A 19,399-nucleotide genomic window follows, 5' to 3' on the forward strand; every position below is an offset into this window, starting at 1 on the left:
ATTCCTATACAATGAAATACCGGCTTGCTAAGGGTTTGGCTTTTGCAGTCTGCAATGTAGCAATGATTAAAATGGTAATAACAGCTCATGAAGTTTGACCGCCCATGCCGGCTTCCATTCTCCAGCGGTTCCGGTACCGCTTTGGTCAGCGCGTTGCGCCTTCCTCGGCTCCTGTGGCTGAAGGAAATGGGAGCAGCGAGCGTGGACACCAGCGCAGAGCAGGACGCTGCGCCCCCCAGCGCAGTCACGTTGTGTCCTTTGCCGGCTGCGTTTGCAAACATCCCCAGGGCTTTGGTTTGTTACTGCTTTTAAAAGTTGTGTTTCACACAAGTGTTTTGGGAGTAGTTTTCTTTGTACCAGGAGCTGTATTTGTATATGAATGCTGGAATTTGTACATATATAAGGGTGTCTCTAAACCGTCTGTTATGAAACATGCCATAAAAACAGGAAATCAGGAATACTATGGGCTGGATATACCATGGACACAGCTCCTCTGGCTGCAGCTGTGCCCAGCTGAGCCCCCCCACCCCTTCCCAGCTGCTGGTCATCAGCTCCATCTGCCCACACAGCTGCCTGGGATCTCTCTAATCTTCATCCAGAATGACCCTATTAACCCAGGAGTGACCCTTTAAATGGCTGGAAGCAAGGGAGCTGCCCCTGTTTGCTCCCCAGGCTGTGGCCGGTGCCTGAGCAGCTCTGGGGTGGCTCTGGGAAGACCCTGTGCAGGAGGCGAGCAGGTAGGACTGCGCTGAGGCTGGGATCCCCGGCTCCTGGGACCGCAACCAGACGAGGAAGCTTATCTGTGCTGCGTGGTGCTTGCACATCCGAAACAGTCAGAGGAAACACTGCAGAGCTGATGACAAACTCTTCAGCAACCTGCAGTGAAAGTGCATGTGGGCAGCCAAGGTGAACCCGTAAGAGGTACTTACGAAAAGTGAGAAGTTAATTCGGTGTGTGATGTTGGATGATATAGCTGGTCCAGTTCAATAATCCATAAATCTTGTTTTGGAAGATATTTGTATGTTGTAGGAGATGACTGAGCAAGATCTAGGTAGGAGCTGTGGTTAATTAAGCCAAAGCCATTGCAGTGTATGTGCTGCTGCCAGGGTGTGTGTGGCCCCGTGTTCAGCTGGGGGTGCAGCAGGTCCCTGCGCATGTGGTTGTGCAGTGGGTGCATCCCGGGGAGATGCTGAGGGTGACGCTGTCAGTGGTGATGGCTCTGCTGGCTGCAGCCCCCCAGCAGATCTGCCTGCGCTCCTCTGCGGTTCCGTGCTTGGCTCGGGCTCTTTACACCAGGCTAGCAGCACTGTGTTCTTTGGGGCGCTCAGGAGCGGTTCTGTCATCCTGGGGAGAGGAATTGTGGCAGATGTTCTCATCTGCTGTTGTACCCACAGGCTTCACTAGTGTTTGATTTGTTCCTCGGGGTCAGGAAGGCAGGCTCTGCTGCTGGCCTGTGTGTGCAGGGGGTTGGTTAGGTTAGTGACCTGCTGCATCGCAGCTTATCCAGAGTTTAACAGCTGCCAGTGGTGTCAATGCTGTTGTCTGCACCAATTTGTGGAGAAAGGGGTTAAAATAGTGATGTTTCCTGTGTGCAGCTGCCTCTGTGTTGCAATGTCTCCTGCAGGGCTGCTCGAGGGCGCTGGGACGCTGCAGCAGGTCGCTTGCATCGGCTCTCGAGCAGAACAGCAACCAGTCCCCTGCTCCCCTGAACCAATACGGGGGGATTCCCGGCAGGCTCTCCAGCTCACTCTGCACCACTAGTAAGAACTGAGAATGGACGTGGAAAAGGTGAAAGGAACCGCTCTGCTCTTACGCCCCATTCACCAGCTTGTGGGGTCATTCAGCTGACAGTGAAGGTAAAGCCAGGTGTCCAGTGGAAATCCTTTTATGCAAGGGCTGTGCTTTTGTATTTATTTTGGAAAGCACCAGTTAATATATGAATAATGGGCATATAATTATTTTAAAAGGAGTCAGACAGTCCTGCCAGGAAGACTGGGATTCATAACAGCCTTGAGATATTTTTCTCATTTTGTTCACAATATAACTGATAGTCGACTTATTATTCATGCTGAAATAACATCTGAGGGGACCTTGGTAGCAAACCAGTGAACAACACAAGGAAAAAATGGCTTTTTATGGTTGCATAAAGATACAAAGTGAAGGGGAGATGGTGAGCCTGTTCTGCCACCTCTTCCCAACACCCAGAGCTCTGTGTTCTGTTTTCCCCTTGTCCAGGGACATTGGTTCTCCTGGAGCAGCACAAGCGGTGACAGAGCAATGAGCTTCCCCGGTGCCCCCCACGGGTACCGGCGCAGCCCTTTGCCGGGGCACCGATGGGGCGCGGGCTGGGCGGTGCTGGAACCTGCCCACACAGCCCATCCACCGGAGCAGGGAATGTGCACGATACTGTCCGGGAAGGTTTATCCTGCAGAGTAATGATGTGGCCTTTGCTTTCCCCTGTAGCTCCTCCTGAATTAGCAATGCTGCACCAGCAAGCAAAGCTTTTGCAGTGAGGGTTGCTGGTTAATTTGAGCGGCTTTGAGAATGACTGGGAGGTTACACCGACCGGCGAGTGCTCCGTACTTATGAGCTATGTTGATGAGCTCTACCCCTCCCATTCCTCTGTGTGAAAATAAGGGAGGCACGGAGATTAATTACAATTGAGCTCTGTTTGTAGAAAGCAAACACAGATCTGAGTAGCTTTGCACATGTTGTTGAAGCAATAGTGGTTAACAAGGAATGCATTTTACAGCAATTAATACAAACTGAACAAGGATTATCCTTCCACCTGGTCAGTAACTATCACAAAATATTGTTTGAAAGGTCATTATCATTATTAAGAACCTGGATTTTGCAGATAAGTGGTTGTTTGTTGTATCATCTTTACTCAGACTTTAATGACCACGGCACCAGCTCATTGTTGCTGCAGCAGAGATGCTGTTGATCCTGTTTTCAGGCAGGTTAGGTGACTCCTTCCTGGGGTCTCCGACCACCTCCTGGATGTGCAGAACTGTTGTTCGCTTTCAGCCATGGCCACATGAGAGATTTACTGAGCCCTTACACAGGAGAGGCGGGAGCAGAGCAGATGAGGATGCTGGTGCTTATGCAGTGCACTAATAGGTACTTGATGGGAGCAAGGCTTAGGACAGTACCATTTCTGCCGTGCAGAAAAATGCCTATAGGTTTCTTGGGTACACTAAGCAGGCTTAGCCAAAAGCCACACTTGCCATTAATTCCAGCTCATAAAGTCCAGCATTGCGGGAGGCTGCGCTAGAGACAAATAGAGATGAAACAAAATGACTCTCGGAGCTTTCAAGAAAAGTAGCAGTGGCAAGAAAAGCAGAAAACAGTTGCGACTGCCAGGAAATTATAAAGCATCAACATCAAGATGCATTGCACAGAAGTCAGTTACTAAGTAACTTTTTTGGCACAGGCAGCAAGTGGCTAAATAGCTGGAGAAATGCCGCCAACAGCACTCGTGTGAGTAACGGCTGGCGGCTCAGCGAGCAGCACTCTCTGCATTTATGGAGATGTAAAGTGTTTGGGTTCCGTGGAATGGCACTTTGCTGTGTTTTGGATGGGGGGGCTGGCGGTGTGGGGGTCCCTGCCCAAAGGAGAGGGGAAAAGGATCCCCGGGGTTTGGGGTGGAGAGGCCGAACCCAATATTGCCTTTGTGGCAGATGTTCAAGTACCGGCTCTCAAGTCTACTTAATTTTCATCTTCTAGGATTCCAGCTCCAGAATGGGTTCCCCAGTGTGCAGCCTTGATTGTCTGAACTTGGGCTGGAAGGAAAAAACAATGAGATCTGATAGGAAAAAAAACTAACCCACAACAAACACCCCCCCCAGGAGCTCCTTACCAATCCCACTGGTGATGTGTTTGCTCACAGTTAACATTTTTTCACCTTATTTCCCTAGAAGTATGACTTGTTTTTTCCCCTGATTTCGTGAAGCCGATTTGCATCCAGCTGCGTGTTGTGGGGTCTCGGCAGCATGAGACCGGCACGGCCTCGCCGAGCAGAGCACCGTGCGCTTCCTTTTGTGCTTGTTTGCCTCCCAAATACTCGCAGATAATGTCGCTGGCTGTGTACATGACAAAGCACCAGAAAGGTGTTAGTACACAAATGCTGAGCTCTTATGAAAGAGGAAAAACTGATAAATGCTTTACTTGTATAAAGAAAAAGATAAGGACAAATTTTGGAAACCAAATTGACAGTGGCAATACCTGTTAGCATTTTTATCTTAAGATCAAGAACATAAGGGAAGGCAGATAGGCTATCACTAAATCTGCATTGGTTTTGTTTAAAAAACAAACACTGTATCTGACTTTCAAAGTGTCTCTTACCAGAGGTGCAAAGGAGCTGTAGTGAGGCTTTCAAAGGCATCTGGAGATGAGGTACCTTATTTCCTTTCACACAGAGTTGGCAAGAGTCAGGGCTTTGCATTTTAGTAGCGAATACTTTTGTTTTCCAGTCAAGTGATATGTGTTGCAGAGAATGGACGTTATTCTGCCATGCTGGGAAAAACCAACACCCATCTGAGAAATGGTTTAGTGCTGTTGTTTTTCAGGAGACTACCTGGTGCGGTGTTGTTCCCGATTCTCCTGGGGGGTTCGGGACCAACTGTCACGTTTGGGGTGCTGTGTGAATGTGATGTTGCCTGGATGTTCTACCTGCCAGCACCACCTGGAAATGCGACGTACACGGAAGTTTTGCTCAGCTGTGTTTGGAATGGAGCAGATGCTGCAGCAGCACCGTCTCCTGGTGCCCGACTGCTCCGCTCCCGGGCCAGAGACCCCTGGTCCCTGGGACACGGCTGCGGGCACACGGGCTGGGCGGGTTTGTCCACACTGCTTTGAGTCTGTCACAGACACACGCCCGGTGTGCAAACAGGGCCCTGAGGAGCTGCTGCAGCTCCGCAGCGCGCCTCCTGCGTTCCCAGCTCCGGCCCCGTGCCTGCGCTGCCCAGGACGGTTGGAGGGGCTGCCGAACGGCAGGAACATCGCTCAATGCATCAACATTACAAAAGCAAATTATGATAAATTATCTATTGTGCACCCGCTGGGAAGGTTGTGCAATGATCATTAGCCCTCCGAAAGTCTTCTGCTTCCCGTGGTGGTCTAATGATTGCGCTCAGCTCCCTGATAAATCACAGGCTCAGCAACGGGACGGCCCTGTCACGGGTATTGTTATTATTTCATTAAAACCTGCAAAAAGAATGGGTATCATTTGAATACTGAAGAACTGCCAAGAAGTGCTCTTGGGTGTTAATCACAGCGGCAGCAGGCAGGACTTCTCAGGGTGGTGTTGCTTTTCTTCTGGATGGTCAGTCCTGTGCTAATTACCCCAGTTCAGATTTGCCTCCTCTGTTTCTCTCTGCTCAGCTTCTCCACATCAGGATCATTTATCTCTCACAAGGTTACTCTCTGCGCCTGCTAAGAGCAAGTACCATGTCTTTACATTTGTGATCTGCGGGCTCTCTCTTCCAATTTGCCTCCTACCGCAATCCATTACTGCAGGTTCTGTTTATACGGGTGACAGACGGCACCAGCTGCCTCCAGCTCTCCCCACGGCCGGTCTCCGCAGGGCCCGTGGCCGTCCCTGCCCGGGCTCCCGGCTGCTCTTCTGTGTTTGTTACATGGAAGTCACTGCGGTGAGCAGAGAAACAGCCACGTATGAACAGTTGCGTTCTTAGAAGCAGAAAGTTATCTTGGAGGCTGCTGTTTTTAATAAGATAGCCTCAATTTAGCCAGGAGCTGCTTCATTAAAGAAAATCCCTGAAAATAAAGTAATGCTGATTTTAGATGAAGCATTCAAATAATCTGAAGTTGTTTCAATTTGAAATTAATTTTATCGTAATTGTGTAAGTTTCCAGATTCACAGAGCTATCAAAGTGCAATTGATCTCCTCAAACCCAGCCATTTTGGCATTCTGGAAAGCTTCAACCGTTTTTGGTTTTGCATGCATTCAGAGCAATCCCTTTGTCTGCGAGCACCAGGAATACTAACGAGTTGAAAACTCCCTGAATAGGAGCTCAGTCTATTACTTTCAAATTCTGCGGGCGTGGAGCACATCCTGCTCCGAGTTCAGATGGTGCTGCAGGGCGAAGCGCTGGGCTCACCCCATGGCTCCATGCTGTGTCTTTCCTATGCAGCTTTCCACTCCACGTTACCAATCTATTTTCCTTTAGTGCAGGTGGTTGCCACTAAATAAAATTGATAATTCCCCTTGCAATTATATTGTCAAGCCGTTTAAACCATCTCCACTGCTCAGATCTCTCTTTTTGTTGTCGTTCGCTTATCTACTCTTTTTAAACCTTTCTTCCTGAATAAGGATATTATTATTTTGCTGCCTGAATACAGTGATGCAACAGGTGGACCAGCCCTGGTGGTATCAGACAGCTCTAAGGCAAACCAGTGCTACCCTTTCCAGTTCTGTTTCCTCTGGTTGCCTTCATGAAACATGACTGATGCTCTCTTTGTGTAAGTGCCTGCTGTTATATCAACATGCACATATTTATAGATCTGTTTTATGGTGTATCAATCTGTGAGTGTCTATACGTGGACCTGCACCCTTTGGGCTGAGGCTGGTGGTGGCTCCGCTTTCGGTGGTTTGTCACTGCAGCGCGTTTCCAGCTGGGCTGACGCGCAATGGAGCGGCAGCGGAGCGGTCACTGCGTGTGACGAGAGGCTCAGCCCTGGACGTGCCTCCGTGTGTGTCTGTTTCAGGTTGTGTTTGCTGGCTGGTCAAGGAGCAGCCACACGTTACTGAGAGACCACCCAATGTCTTTATGGAGCAGTGCAATTATGCCTTTTCCGCACCATGTACAAATGTCCTCCTGAGCAGTACACGGGGGTGGGAGAGCACTTGATGGCTTTTTCAGGCATCTCTCTAAAGGGAGATGTCCTGAAGGGATGTGTACCATCTCTATACTTGTAATTCAGCTTTCCAGAGTTCCAGATTGCGGTGTTGTATTTCTATGAGACCCGTGTTGTGCGGCAGGTGCTGCTGTGTGCGGTGCAGTGACACCCTCCTCCTCCCTCCCCCGCGGTGCGAGCGGGCTCCTGCCCCTTCTCAGCTGCTAAAGCCGCTAGGGCAGGCAGAGGAGTTACAGGGTGTAACCAGCGATTTGCAGAGTTCGCTAAAAATATGGATGGAGAGCTAGGGAAGAAAAAGATGTTACAGTGCAGGATGCGCTTTGTTCCTGCCATCAGCACAGCTGCACCGCTTGGTTCTGTCTCTGCCGCTCTCCATCTCGCGCAGCGTGTCCGGGGGAGGCAGAACTGCCTGGGAGAAGCTGATCTCATGGGCTGCAGCATCTTTGCTTCCCCCAAGCTGTTCACTGGGGGTGGAAGAAGAATTTTGTTTCAGCCCTTGATAGATCTGAGGATTTGTGAAGTGTTTGCCAACAGAGTATGATATTTAGCTGGTACGATATGTCGTAACTCCTGAGATTTTTCTGTAGCTGTGGCAATTTACGTGAGCCAAGGATCAGCCCCCGTGTGTTGGCAAACACTTCATGTACTGCTCTTCCCCCACCCTTGCACTTGTCGCTGTTTTTATCTGTAATTTCTGGGTTTTCAGCCGTTCTGTGAGGTGGGGAAGGTGAAGGTGCTCTGAGCATCCCACTGAAGAAAGGTCTTGGTTCCCTCTGCCCGCTCCTCCCGGGCTCACCACTCAGCTCAGTGTTTGTCACCGCTGGGACAATAACTGCACCACTCGTGGTCTCAGCAACCCTCTCAGAGCTGCCACCCGCGTGCGAAGGCCAAGGTGAAGCTCTAGGACATTACAGGATGAAAGCACTGGGCTTTTGCTTTCCTGCACCCGCTTAAAAGATGGCAAAACTGAGGCAGGAGAGCTGCAGCCATGAGATCTTTAAAACACAGACGAGAGCCTGAGTGCTTCAGGACAAATAATTGTTGTAACAATACAAATACGTGTTCAATAGTTAATTTCTCATTTGAGTATTTTTTTCCTCCACTAGCAGCCACACATGCAGATCTCTTAGAAATGTCTTTTGAGGTGTCAGGGGTGGGTGTTTGAGCAGCCGCAGCGGTACCTGCGGGGATGCGGGGGTGTGGAGCGAGGCGCTGGTGACCGGCCCGGCCGTGTCCCCGCAGCCCAGTGTCACCCGTTTGCTGCGCTGCTGCTGCTGCAGCTCTCAGGGGAGCTGACCCGAACAGTGGGATTCACTGGAATCCTGATCCCAGGGGGTCATTTTCAGTCCTGCTTAAAACACTTTTCCCCACCATCCTGCTTTCTGGCCTGAACTACCTGTGTGCTCTGTCCATACGTGGTGGATGTGTGGGTGTCAGTGGGACCCCCTGCGCCAGCCCCGGGGTTTGACCTGCCCACCCGCAGCTCCCGGAAAGCAGCTCTTCACCTGTCGGATCTCCTCATCCTCCCCAGGGGGGCTGGAGAGGGTTTCTCCCGCCGGGGTGCTCTTTGCCACTTGAAGTTCATTTTCTTTCTCTCTTTCATTTCCACTCCTGCCACCTTTCTGCTACACACTCGTCTCACAAATTCCAGTTCCTTCACAAATTCCAGTTCCTTCACAAATTCCAGTTCCTTCACAGCTTGTCTTGCTGGTTGGGAAACGCTGATTTGGTTGTAGAACCATCTTTATTTTTGGACCACATTTCAGCTTATATACCTTTCTATAGTCCTGATTTTTTAAGGTATTTTTAGGTTATCTTTTCCTATTCTGATCAGTACAGTCGCTTTCCTAAAATGTTTACATTTCTTCGTACATCTTGTATTGAGGCTCCCTAATACCAAGCATGTTCACGAAGAGCAATTACTTTCCTACTTACTTCAGTTTGTTCCAAAATGTATGTTTATATCTTAGCATGTTTTAGAGCTCCGTACAGAAACTAAGAAGGTAAAAGGACTAAGAATAAGTGGTGAAAACGTGTAATTTTTCTTCCACATGGCAGTTTCAGTGTCTGTTCCCCAAAGCTGCCGCTGATGCTGGGGGCTGCTGGGCTGCGGTACCAAGCGCTTCCCACCCCATCGCAGGCAAGTGCCGTCAGAATGGCAAGGTGTCCTGCTAATTAACACCCCTCCAGGTACAGAGGTGGGTGGCAAGCAGTGACAGGTATAACAAGGACCTCAACTATGGTGTTTCTGTCCTAGTTTTGAGTGAGTTACAGCTGCTACCAGGTTCAGCTCTTTCCCAAAGCCTGACCTTGGCACTGCAGACTCCTCCACCCTTTCCCCACCAGAAGCAGCTCTGGTGGAGCTGTTACTGCCTGATGGCAGCAGGATGAAAATGAAGCTATTCCCGGTGCTTCAGTGATTCACCTGCTTAAAACTCTTGGAAGTACTGTTGAGCACATCCATTTTATTATGTTTACTTTAGACACAAGGTTTGGGTTTTTTCCCAGGGATGTGTTTTGCTCACTGTCCTCAATATTACTGATGCAAGCGATGCTTTTGCCTGGTCACTGTGCTGCTTTGGGGATGCTGTTGGACCTCTGGGAGTGTTGGGGGCTCCACTGACATGCCCGTCGGGTGGTGGCATCAGAAACGTCCCCTCGATGCAGCCACAGCCCCTCATGCCCGGAGCAGCTCAGCCAAGGGCACCAGCAGCCACAGCCGCTTCCTCCTGGCACAAGGACACTCGAGAAGATAATAGGTGGGAAAAATAGCAGTTGATCCTGAGGCTGAAACTGGAAGCTATTTCTGAATATAAATCAGTGTGTGACCTCAGAGTGTCCTGTCCTCTGTCTGCTTGCCAGCATCTCTCCATGCCCAAGTCCAGCCTTCATTTTACTGTTGTCCCTCTTTCACTCCCATACTGGTACCTTTTGTTTGTCCTGTTACTGGCACAGACCTGTGCTGACAAGTGCAAGACAACGCAACTTGTCTAAAAAAGGGTGCTCTTCATGCTGCTCGGCAGCGATATCAAAATCGCACTTTAATTCTGTGGGGGTTGGTTCCAGGCTTCCCTCAGTTTTCACCGCGTGTGGACAGTGTGTTTCATCTGGATTGATGCCGTGCTCTGGGTGGGGGTGGTGGCAGGAGGAGGCTGTCAAACCGCGCAGCCCCGCGGCACGGTCTGCAAACCGGCACCCGCAGCGCTCTGCGAGGGCTCCCGCTCGGGAACCGGTGTTTGTGGACGTCTTGTTGAAACTGCATTCCCTGACAACCCTCGTAAGCCAGAGGAAGTTGAACTTCTCATGGATTAACACCCAGTGCTGTCAGAATTGGAGATTTTGGAGCATCCGTATGGGACACCTCGTCTGCTGGCGCAGTAGGTTCCTTGGTGCTGCTGGCTGGCCTGAGGAGAACCCAGCAACCACAGGGAATATTTTGGTACTTCCACGGCTGCTTTCTGTTTGGTCAGATTTGCAAGGGTTTATCTGTGAACTCCAGCCCCAGCAGCACGGGCTGGATGGAACCCCCGGCACACGGGGCTGAGCTGCTGCTGGCACCGCAGTGCTGTGCCCAAACCCCCCGGCACCGCGGTGCTGTGCCCAGACCCACCCAGCACCCGGACTGCCTGAGGGGAACACAATGTGATGAACCATCTTCACCCGTTCAGCTCTACAAGGAGACGTAGATTCTGACATCAGTGTTTATTTTGACTTCCCCTTTGCTGAAGAAATGCTGTTTGCTGTGAGCTCTGCCTGGAGAGCACTCCTCTGTTGTTGAGCACGAGGTGTTTTTCAGAGGTTCTTGTGTGGAGTGCATGGGATCATTGAATTGTTCCTGTGGTGAACATCAGAGACCCTTTTCTATGTGACAGTGGAGCTTTCGAGCCCCGTGCAGCGCTCGCAGCCCCGTGCAGCGCTCGCAGCAGGAGGAAGGTGCTCTTGTGCGGCAGAGCCGCTCCTCTTCCTCCCTAAGGGACTGCAGCAGGCAAGAACAGAGGGAATTGCTTCTGAACCTCATCATACACCCTCCCCATTTGAGAGAGAGAAAAGAGCTGGTGAATCAACAGTGACCTTGCCATGCCAAGTCAGCAGCAGTTAAATTGGGGCTGATAATTGACATTAAAAACCCACAGTGCCTCAAGTGTTGAAACTGGCTCCTCAGAAAGGGGCTGTTGCAGGCTGCTGTCACTGGCAGGCAGGCAGAGGCTGTTAAACAAGCACTTACCGGCTCTGGTGCCGCTGAGCCGCGGTCCCTGCCGTCCCGGGCGCTGCGGGAGCTGCTGCGCCTCGCCAGCTCCAGCTGGGAAATCGCCGCCTCTGCGTCCCACGGGCGTGCAGTCAGCAGCTAAAAGCCAGGAGGACTTTGGCTGTTTCGTGTCAGATCATTTGTTACAACAAGACATAATAGGTAGTTTCTTTGTTCCTGTGGATTTTTTTTTTACTTATATGAGCAAATAACACAGTAATTTCTTTTCCTTTCTGCTCCGCTAAAGGGGAAATAAAATTATAATCTATTGTGTGCTATTGAGTGCCATAGGTGTCAAACAACAGAAGAAAGAATTCAGTAAAATACTTAACCACCCTATCTTCTGGTGCTGTTTAAAGCAAGGTTTAGTTCACTGCCCCATAAATATCTATGTTTTACTGACCCGTAACGCGTTGTAGCCGTGGTTTGGGGCAGCCGGGATCGCCAGGGCTGCACCGCCCTCAGCTCCGATGCTGTGTCAATGCTGGTGTGAGCGCTTGGTGAGTAACGGGGCTCAAGTCTGTCACTGAAACCTGTTTGTCGTCACCATGCAGCCCCTGAGCTCTGCGAGCTGGTAACGGGTCAGTTACCCTGGGTAATTCCCAGGTGGACACTGGTCTGTGTGGGTCCCTTCCATCTCAGGATGTTCTATGATTCTATTCTATGATCAACCAGCCCACCAGCAGCCACGGGTGACATCTGCCTTCCTGGGCATCGCTTCCCTGTGGCCATGGCCTGCATGTACCATTTCCTCTCCATGAGCCCCCGGTGAAGCGAAGCTGTCTCACCAAGCACACAGACAGCAGTTCACCTGGTAACACGGCAGAAGGCTGAGCGCGTCTTCTGGAGTCTGCTAATGACTGACCAGAAGAAGACAGGATCAGCTGGAGACTCTCTGGTCCTGTCTGCAACCAATACCCATGACTGACAGTTTAAATGTGTCTCTGGATAAGAAAGGGAAAAAGCCGTATGAAAAAGCCTTGTGGAAAAGGCTGTTCACTCTGTAGCTAAGGTATGCCTTGTGCCTTTTAATATATTAATGTAAATATATGTATGTCACTATAGATACATTCTGTTCCTGCAAGCTGCTTGGGATGGCTCTGCACGCGGTAAGAACTCAACCAGCAGATTTCATGTCTCAGTCTAGAGCCTGGTGCCTTTTTACCCCTCCTGACCCTGCAGGGCTGGAAATGCCGGCAGGAAAACGCGGGATTTGTCCTTCCTTTCACAGGCTGTTGTGGAGCCACTGTGACCCGGGAGCTGTCCCCGTGCAGGCGGGTCCCTGCTCTGCTCCCGTCCCCGTGCAGGCGGGTCCCTGCTCTGCTCCCGTCCCCGTGCAGGCGGGTCCCTGCTCTGCTCCCGTCCCCGTGCAGGAGGGTCCCTGTTCTGCTCCCGTCCCCGTGCAGGCGGGTCCCTGCTCTGCTCCCGTCCCCGTGCAGGAGGGTCCCTGCTCTGCTCCCGTCCCCGTGCAGGAGGGTCCCTGCTCTGCTCCTGTCCAAGCCCAAGTGTCACTGTGGAGGGATCTGGGCGTCCGTTGTCAGCTCTGAGCGGGCAGAGCCAGGTTCCGCGCTGCTGTCCTGGGTGTCAGCGGGAGTTTCCATTCAGCCATCGCGCTGGTGGTGATGCGCCGGGTGTCAGGGCGATCAACACTCACAGCGGCTGTGCGTAACGAGAGTGTACAGCTTATTTTTTACATAGTGAATTTGCTGTGATCTGGGTCAGTGCTTGTGACACCAAATTCTCCTTGTGGAGCTGTTTAGTAAGCTTGGAAAGAACCCACAAAAACAAAGCTTGCAAGAGCTCTTCACACTTCCAGGTTGTAGGATGCTCCTATACAGGTTTTGGTGCTCAGCTTTCCAGGGGAAAAAGGGTTGGATTTATTTGTTTGGCATGAGCTCATTTTCCTTTGCAAAGTTGAGAGTAATGAGTATTGCTTTTTCCTTTCCCTCAAATGTTGCTGTTTGTGAACTGCATCTCCAAAGGCTGCGGGGAAAGCTGTGGTCACTGAGCTCAGGCCAGAGCAGTGCCTGGGAATATGGGTTAGAAATGAAGGTTTGATGCAATGAACTCCCTGGCTGAAAGGAAGGATACATACACTGGCGGGGGTTCCTTTTCTGTTGTTCCAGCAGGATTTCAGAGCTGAGTAAGAAATGGGGGTTTTCTTGCCTTTTTCTTTTGCTGCTGAATCTGTTTGTGGTAATAAATTGACCATTTTTCTGTCGTTGCAATGCTCCAGCCTCTAAAGCAGCACTTGGCTTTTCTTTCTGCGCCCCAGGTCTTGGTTCAGAGCGCCAGTCTGGTGTGCTCATGTGCTCCATTTGTCCTGATACTTGCAAATTAATTTGATGTGACGTGGTAAAACTGGGGTGACTAAACAGTTTAAATACTTGGCAAACTATATGTAACGGTGGTTGGTGAGGAAAGCAAATAGTAAAATGTGGTTTCTCCAGCAAGGCTTACTGCGGCCACCGGCGTGTCAGGCTGCGTTCCTCAGCGCGGTGTCGCTTCGGGTTACGCTGGGGGCTGATGCAGAGCTGTGCTTGCACAGCGTCACGTCAGGGCTTCAAACTGGAGTCCTGCACGCTATTTTTAACTAAACTCAGTCTGGTGAGAAGCCCTTGTGGTCGTGCAGGTGTGTTTGCTGGGAGGCTGCTGCTCGCTGGGGCTTTAAACCCCCATTTGGGTTCCTCTGTCCCCAGCTCCTGCTCTCCTGGTGACCTGTGGGACATGCGGTCCTGGCGAGGGGACACACACCTGGGCCGAGGGTGGGGGATGCTGGAGCTGGCGGTGGCTCCAAGCGGGTGAGCTGAGCAAGTAGGGAATGGAAATCCAGTTTGCTCCTTGCTCCCATGACCAAAACGTTGATACCGAGTCGTGTTGACGTGAAGATAAACCAGACTGCTTCCCCCGGGAGGCTGGTGTCCCTGCGCTGGTCTGAACGGCCTCCTGCCCCTGGGGACAGGTGAATGTCACTGGGGGCGCTCTGGGGCTGGGACAGGGCTGAGGGTCCCAGTGCTGCGCTGGGGATCCAGGCATGTTCTCCAGTGCGGTCACCAGATCTGCACACTGCCCCGAAACAGCTCCTGGCCAGTACAGGTGGGATTGTTCATTATTATTATTACTATTATTATGCATATTTGCTCAGTGTTTCCGAAAAGGTTTGGTGGCAGTGAGCTCTAATTTCTAAGGCTTCTCTGTTTTTCTGCAGAAACGTATGCACCTTACTAGCTAAGAAGTGTAATGACTAGTGGCAGCTAACTGGCAGCTCTCTGGAGAAGGGGCCCTGGGGAGGCAGTGACCTTTGCTCTTCTTGCCCTGAACGAGAGCGCTGGGACTTCCCCACCCACCTCATCACCCGCACAGGAGGATGACAGGGAACCGTGAGCAGAGTTTAAGGAGACCCGGGCGTGGGGCACCGGGCGCCCCCATCGCTGCCGTGTTTCCACAGCCATCTGTGCTTACAGCGCTTTGCACTTCGTACAAACCAATTAAAATGAATAAGTGCGCTCTGATCTAATATTCAAGTCATTTTTTGGCATGTGATCAGTCATCATAAACGCACATAAAACTGGGATTCAATTAATCAGCTCGTACAATGAGCCTGCCTCTTGCTATTTTTTCCTAATACATTTTTTCTTTGAATAAAAATGTAATTGTCAGTGCAAAATATCAAACCAGAGCCACATAACAAATAGCTATGGATTTGTAATTAAACCCAATAAAGCCTAAGATGAAGTATAAAAGGCAGAGAGCTAAAATCCAATTAAAACTTATTATGAGAAATACAATGCCGGGTTTGGGTTTAGTTTGGGTTTTTTTGCTGCTTTTTTTTTTTCAGGCAGAGAGCAACAGACTCAGGTGTGTAACAAACAAAACAGTTACTGGGTTTGGTGATGAAACCCAAGGTAGGATTCAGTGAGTGCAGAGCAAGAGGCTGATGGCAGCAGGGGCCAGGATGGTGATGGCAGCGGGGCCGGTGATGGCAGCAGGGGACAAGACGGTGATGGCAGCAGGGGCCAGGACGGTGATGGCAGCAGGGGACAGGACGGTGATGGCAGCAGGGGACAGGACAGTGATGGCAGCAGGGCCGGTGATGGCAGCAGGGGACAAGACGGTGATGGCAGCAGGGGACAGGATGGTGATGGCAGCAGGGCTGGTAATGGCAACAGGGGACAGGATGGTGATGGCAGCAGGGCCGGTGATGTCCAGGGACGTCCCAGAGCAGCCGCAGTGTCTCCCGGGACCCACAGGCAGCTCCAGCCGCTCTGCCCGTGTCCGGGCAGCAGAGAGCCTGGAGTCGCAGGGGGTGGAAGCAGCAAAGAGGGAAAATGAGAAAGCTTGAACCTCGCTAAGATGAACTTCACACACTGCTCTGACTGCTTGTAATCATTATTTCTCAAACAGAAACGGCTTACAAATACAAATATCTTTTCCTTCACTTTGTTCCCAGTCAGAAAGCTTCTCAGATATGGAAAATAAATGTTTGAAGTTAATCTAGACTGAAAACAACTGGACTTTGTGCTTGAAATGGAAAAAAAAAAATAGATTTCTCTTCCCAGATTTCTCTTTGTTCCAAAATAACTATAATTATTTCCCCTCTCTTTTTTTTTTGTTACTGAGTTCTTCCATTGTGCAACATGTAATTCTCTTAACTAGCACAGAGCATCCGATATGTCTGGCCTTTCATTTCATGCTGACCCTAATCTTTTTGTAAAACTTGATTACAGGCGTGACTCTCCAGTGCCTGTTCTGTGTCTTTGTAGCGTTAATGGTCTATTGAATAATACCCAACTGCTTTGTTTACCCTTTTCATTTTTCTAATGGCTGTCCCTAGTTTTGCAGCTCTGCGTCTCTTTGCGTGAATGTAAATCTGGTGTCGATCAGCTGGAGCAAAGCTGAGAACAAGATGGAGCAGAGGGTGGACGTGGCCCAGGATCGCTGGCGCTTGGGGTGCAGTGGGCGCCGGGCTCCATCAGGGCAGGTTTGGGGTGTCCCTGTGCTCACACAGGCTGCACCCGAAACCCATCACAAAGCCTGGGGAAAACTGGGGGGCCCATAGAAAAAAGGTCACTCTTAGTAAACTTCTTTTCAGAAATGTCCAAATCACGGTGACCGAAGTGTTCAGGCAGCCCAGCGCAGCAGGTGAAGTTCCACCCCTCGGGTCCCTCCCGGGACACCTCGCTCTGCGCCCCGTTGGGAAGTTGTGTGAAGGCAGAAGGTGTTTGTGGGTTAAATACCGAGGCCTGCAGTGCAAACCGGAGCTGTGTTCTCACAGCAGCTCTCCCGCCAGCGAAGCGTCTCGAGTGGTTTTGAGCTCTTCAGGAAACGCAGCCACTTACAGTGTGACCTTCAAACAGGCACCAGAGGACCAACAGTCACGGTGCCACAGCTCACTCCAGCTGGTCCCAGTTGTGAGGAGCGAGCTCTTAGCAAAACCTTGATTAAAATTCAGATGTAATATAATTTCTCTGTCTTTCTCAGCTGTTATTGGCAGCGACTGTATAAATGCAATAGGAAAATAAGGTGACTGATCTCACCAGTAAGAGACAAAAGGCACCTGAAACCAGAGAGAGAACAAGATCGCAGCTCATGGGGCTGAATTTGGGATGGAAAGAATTCCCTTTCTTTGGGTAATTTTGTATTGAAACAAAACCACGAACCACTCAGACTAGTGACTGTCAAACATACTTATTTAGCATAAATGAAATAGTAAATAACAAGTATTAAAGTTGTCTGGTATAAACACAGCAGTAAACATTACTAAATTTTGGGTAGAGGCTGAATCACACTATTCAGTTGTTTGTGTGTTACAGACATATCCATCTCTTGGATGTCTTCTGCCATGTATTAATCCACTTGCTACACAACTGCTGTCTCACAAATCTGACCCCCAGTCAGCATCTTTAACCTCGGGCCGTTTCCCTGGCCGTTGATAGCGCTGCTGCGGGGGTACTGAGGACGTGTGGTCCGTCCTTGCTTTGCAGGCTCTTCGTTAACAATTAACGGCATTAACAACGCTCTCAACACGATGTCAGCCGCACAGTCGATATTGGGGTACGGTGCTGGGGCTGTAGCTGAAACCATCTGTTTGGAGGCTGCTCTTGTGCTCCAGCACGCTGGGACCTGCCACCGCCTGCTGCGGGTGTCACACGGGGCCCCGAGGTGAGAAAGCGAGATGCTGGAGACAGCCACCAAACCAGCCTGCACGAGTGATGGCAGATTGATTTATTTATGAGCACATCATTGACCGTAATGACAGCACAGGGTTTCTGCAGGCTGCTCCCTTGGGCAGGTGATGGGGTGTATTTGTTTGCAATCCAGGTGAAGGAAACCCCAGTTTAACAAGCAGAATAAGAGAGGGAGCACACGGTAACAGTGTCTGCGTGCCGAGGTACGTTCTGTGCTCCTGCGCCCCGTGGGGCCCCGTGCAGCGAGCCGCCGTGGCGCGGCGCCCGCGTGGTTTGCTCTCTTTGCCTCACTAAGCTTTGCTTTCTATTTATTTCTCGCTCTTTTTTTTTTTTTTTCTTTAATTATTCTATTAGTGCAATATTTTAAGTGTCTCAACCAAAATAATGTCAAAGGATTTTTACTTCGGAACGCGTGCCAACAATAATCACTGCTAAGTCTTAAACAATTGTAATAAAATAAGTGTCTTGCTGCTAATGATACCTCATTTGTATTAAAGATACTTTAGTAGCAGCAGTTTCTACAATTATTTCAACTAGCGCTTATCTGCTGTGTCGGATTTTGAAATCAAAGTGCGTGTGTGGAAAATCACAAGCTGTTTGGCTTTCCTTGGCAGCCGCACAGTCACTCCAGGAGCCCGGAGCTCCGCTTGCTCGGGGGGCCCATTTCAGGACATTCCAGGTACCTGCAGTGGGAGTTCCTGTGTGCGTCACCCAGCGCCAGGACCCAACTCCTCGGCGAGGGCAGCGGGTGACAGCGGGTGACACTGGGTGACAGCAGGTGACAGCGGGAGCAGGAGCCTGCCCCCTGCGGAGGCACCTGAACCGCTTGCTGTGCATCTCTCCTTTCCTTTTCCCCCTGCTTTTTTTTTTTTTTTTTATGTGCCTAGAACTCTTCATTGGTAAGAGTTCCATTTGGGGACAAAGACAATGGGCAGGCTTTCGCTTAGTAAACGCGCAGCAGAGGACAAAAAGGGAGGTTTGGTTCAAGGAGTCCCATCACTGTGGGTCTGCACCGCAGCTTTGGGCTTCGGCCGTGACGGTGTGGTGGAGATCACTGCCCGGAGCCTTCTGCTCCGCCCGCAGCGTGGGAGGGAGTTCTGGGGGTCTGCCGGGGCACCGGCTCGGCCGCGCTCCAGCGGCTTGGGGCTGTGGCGCATGGAGCCCGCGGGCGCAGCGCGGCCGGGGTCGGCTGTGGGGCTCGGCTGCGGCCCTGACCACCCGCCCTGCTCCCCGCATCTATTTTCAGTTAACAAGTGAAGGTAAATCAGGAAAAAAACAAAAAGAAAAAGAAAAAAAAAGCACTCGAGCATTAGTTTTTCTTAAATGCTCATAAAGCATTTGCCTGAAGTAGGTGTGCAGGGTTACCCTTATACAGTATTTAAATGCCTCATAATTCATTATATGTGTTCTATAATCTCAATAGATTTATCACTGCACTTTGTTACAATCTAGAGATGCACGTAATTTCTGGCAGGAGGAATGAAGGCACAGAAGTGGTGTCTGCAGCAGGAGCTTGGTCACCAGCTCCTGCCTATTTGCCACATTAGATTTGCAAACTAACAAGCTGGCCCTGACAACCCGCGCTCAGCTGTCACCGTTACAGCAGCGTCTCCAGACCCGCTGACGCGAACAGAAACGGAGGAGCAGCAACGGGCTTTTGCATTTAGAGCGCCCGGGGGCTGTGGGGCCCCGCTCCCTCCGCTTTGTTAAGTTGCTTTCTGTAGCAAATGCAATCGTAGTTTTGCTTCTCTGAATTTGGGGGGGAATTTCGGTTAGCAATTTTAAATACTGCCTATAGATAATTTTCAATGTGAAATCAAATGTTTTTGTGGGGCTGCAACTTTAAGCAGCATTTGGCCCATCGTTTTGAAATGCTTTTATAAATGCTTTTGAATTATTCAGCACAAACGAAAATACGCACCCTAATTAGCTTAATTGCCTAATGAATCAGTGCATTGAAGGCAGCTGGCAGCGGGCTGACCCCGGGGCGGGGGAGCCCATCGCTGGGTACAAAAGGCCGGGGGCTGGGGAGGTCTGAGCTCCAGCCGCTGGACCGGGGGAAGTGCTGCTGTTGGAGGTTTGTTTCTGT

The 19,399-nt window shown here is 50.6% G+C and overlaps 1 protein-coding gene across 5 annotated transcripts in view; it reads left to right on the top strand.

The window, feature by feature from the left end:
• Nucleotides 1-17,899: 17,899 nt before the first annotated feature.
• The window catches only part of LOC110366168 (uncharacterized), a 52,406-nt gene continuing 50,906 nt past the window's right edge, over nt 17,900-19,399 (top strand). For 3 of the 5 annotated variants that reach the window (XM_065029396.1, XM_065029400.1, XM_065029397.1), the window contains exon 1: nt 17,900-17,989. The gene's annotated coding sequence lies outside the window, so the exon portion shown is untranslated. Of the gene's footprint in view, nt 17,990-19,322; nt 19,388-19,399 lie in introns of those variants that run through there. The other 2 variants (XM_065029401.1, XM_065029394.1) reach the window with 2 other exon arrangements.

This window comes from Columba livia, chromosome 14 (assembly GCF_036013475.1).
Source record: "Columba livia isolate bColLiv1 breed racing homer chromosome 14, bColLiv1.pat.W.v2, whole genome shotgun sequence".
NCBI lineage: Eukaryota > Metazoa > Chordata > Aves > Columbiformes > Columbidae > Columba > Columba livia.